The sequence below is a fragment of the Castor canadensis genome, chromosome 1 (assembly GCF_047511655.1).
Source record: "Castor canadensis chromosome 1, mCasCan1.hap1v2, whole genome shotgun sequence".
NCBI lineage: Eukaryota > Metazoa > Chordata > Mammalia > Rodentia > Castoridae > Castor > Castor canadensis.
In genome coordinates this window covers 62,386,407-62,389,877 of record NC_133386.1, presented here as the reverse complement: position 1 = coordinate 62,389,877, position 3,471 = coordinate 62,386,407, and positions in this window count along the sequence as shown.

The window sequence follows — 3,471 nt, the reverse complement described above, 5'->3', positions numbered from 1 at the left end:
CTTTGCTAGTCTGACACAGAGTCTTTCTCCTCCACTAGTTTGGTCATTTCTTTAAGTCAGAGCTCCTCAGCCTCACCACTGCTGGCAATCTGAGCCTGTAACTCTTTGTTGTGGGGACTGTTCTAGGCATTGAAGGATGTTTAGCAGTGTCCCTGGCCCCTATTCCTTAGATGCCAGCAGCTTCTCCCTATCCCTGAGGTCATGAACAGCCAAACATCACCCTAGGCATTGCTATGCTCCCTGGGAGAAAAATCACCCTGGTTGAAAACCACTGCTTTAAGAGAATCTCAGGTACTCTTTAGAGCTCCTGTAGAGAAGCAGGTAACATTTGTTATCCTGCAGGAAGATGTATGTATGACTTCAGGGACACCTTAGCACCCATTACTTGCCTGATTTTTTTTTTAGCACAAAATAAAAATCAAACTGATTATTGGAATTAAGAAAGTAGAGAGACAGAAAAGTATTGATATTAACATATCAATATCTTTCCAGGTTGTTATTACATGTGTGTGTGTGTGTGTGTGTGTGTGTGTGTCATTTACTTTTTTCATGAACATTTACCTATATCATTAAAAAGTCTTTCAATATATAATTTTAATGGCTTCATATTATTCATAGGTCTTGTGTTTTTGCCTGGGGATGACTTTAAACCACACTATTACTACCCATGTCTTCTGTTGGCTGGAATTACAGGCATGAACCACCATGCCTGTCTTATTTGTTGAAATGGGGTCTTGCTAACTTTTTGCCTGGGCTGGCTAGGAATCATGATCTTCCCAATCTTTACTTTCTTAATTCCATTAATCAGTTTGATTTCTATCTTTTCCCAGAAGGGGCTTCCTTCTCCCAGTGAGTTGGGGTGAGGGCCTCAGATGCACAACAGAACCCAGTGAGGCACAAGAACCAGCAAGGGGAGGAGAGCACTGCTCATCAGACTGGTAAGAACCCAGGTCCAAATTCAGGCCTGCCCCAGGAGGCAGAAGGGGAGCTTGATCCCAATGGGACACCCTAATAACCACCTTTTTTGGGGGTGAAACTGAGTCTCTCAGGTTCAGGGAGTGGTTTGGAAGTACTGTGCTGTATGAGAGTATATAAAAATGAGAGCTAAGATGCAGCCCAGCTGCGAAGTGAGTGAGGAGTTCCCTTCCACTCTGTGGCAGGCTGGTAATGGGAGGAAATGGGTGGAAACCAGAGTAAGAACACTCCCTTGGAGTGTATGATTAATAACTTTAAAAAGGGATTTAATGGAGACTATGGAGCTAAGTTAACTTCCAACAAGCTAAAGGTCCTTTGTGAAGTAGATTGGTCTGCCTTTGGTGTAGGATGGCCTCCGGAAGGGTCACTAGATAAAACTGTGATTAATGAAGCTTATGGAGTAATTGTGAAAAAAACCCCTAACACACAGGCTAAAACTGGTCTTCAAAAACTAGACTTTGTTGTTTTTTTTAAATTCAGGTAGCAATTTATTGGACAGACTCAGGAAAAATCAGAATCTTTCAGTCTTGATGAGTAACTTTGGGGCCCCAGTTTGCACATCTTCACCCAAAATGAGCATCCTGAAGGAAGACTGAGGCTCAGCACTAACTGAACTCTTACAAAAATTAACACATGAAGGATGGATTTGCACTGATACATAAGATCTGGTCTGACTTGAAAGAAAAGGAATGTTGCAGAAGGGTTGTAAATGTAGAGAGAAGGAAGTGGAGGAATGGAAACAAAATTGGGATGAGGTCTTCGTGGATGAAGTGAGGGGAGAGAGAGAGAGAGAGAGAGAGAAGAGAAAAAAGAGGGGAGAGAGAAAGAAAAAATAAAATGTCATAAAATGTTTAGAGACAGAAAAGGATGAAAGGTTTAATACACTCCTTCAGTTAAGTTTTTATGTCTTAAAAATAAAAAGTAAATAAAAAACAATTTAGGATTATTAAAATATGCCAGAAATACTGAACTTGCTGGCACCTTTACTTCTAGGGAGCATAAACAGGGAGAACCTACCTAAAAGGGTGGAAATAAAAAAGAGAGCAATTTTGACTGTTGCTGGTAAAAAACTGTTCCAAAAGGTTGGTGCAGTAAGCTTGGTCTGTTTTTGAGACAGTCATGAGATGCTTATGTTTCCCTTGTTAATGGCTGGTCAGATTATGCATCCATCTAATGGTGCACTCACAGTGTGTGTGTGTATGTGTAAGCATCTTCAAAATGGTTCTTAAACTACTGCTATAAGGTTAATATGATACTCAAAATAACAAAAAAAAGTCAAGGTATTTGTTTTAAAAATCTCTGTTATAAACTGCTTAGGCTTTTTACATATAAGTATGTAAACATCTTGACAACAATTCTTATTATAGAGTCAATGTAAAAATTATTACTCTGTTCTACTGCTACTTTTAAGAAAACAGGTTATCAAACTTATTTCAATCTGGTCTCACTAAGATGCAGGCATTCAGGGTTAACACTACAGCTCAGACCAGAGGGGGTGGGGGAAGGAAAAGGGAGACTCCAGCCTGCAACAGGAATCTTGGAATTTGGGTAAAGAAGTGACTTTCACATGTTTCATTCTGTCATAAATGCAGTCTGGAATTAAATTCTCTTGTATAATATATGGGTCTATTAACAAATGGGCTTTCTATAAATTGTTTTTATACAAAAAATAATTTTAAGGTGGCTTTCTTTCTTATTTTTTCATATAAATGTAAGGCCCTAAGTTAAAAGATTTTATGAATGATTTTCAACAAGTGACAAAAATACATAAAAGGTATTGAGGATATGGCTTTAAAAAAATAAAAGGTAAAAAATTCTTTTAGATAAAAAAACCCATAATGACAACTACCCCAGGGGATACAAAATAAGTTGTCATAAAGGTACAGAGTAAGTTGTCATAAAAAGATGGATTTTATACATGCTTATGTAAGTGATTAAGTTAACTAAAATCTAAAAGTTACATTAAAGGTTTTATAAAGTCAAAATTTAATGTACTGATGTTAAACTAAAAACTTAATTCTCTAAGCTCATAACAAGGCTATCTTTAAAATATTGTATTGTTCTTGATAACATTTACAAAAAATTGTCTTAAAATGGTTTTTGTTTTATCAAGATAACTGTCAGGAATTTTTGGTACAACAGGTTAATCCACAAATTTATTAAGACAACAAGAGTTTATTAAAACACAGAGAAACAAGAGGCAGCTCAGCACAGGGAGTACTGCTGCACTGATATAAGTGTTATGACAAACTTACTTCTGTAAAGCCAAAGTGCACCCTCCAGATAGGATAAAAAAGAAAAAAAAAACTCAAAAAGGAGCACTACACTGGAAGTCAAGACCTCCAGTTTCTGTTGGACTCAACAGAGTGGAGATGTTAGTCCTAGCTCTCCCACATGTTGGATGGAGGGACTTTTTGCCTTGGGATGTCCAGATTAGGCCTGTTATTTTAGTGGGCCTCCATTGACTACAGGTTGGTGGCATCCTGCTGTATGTCA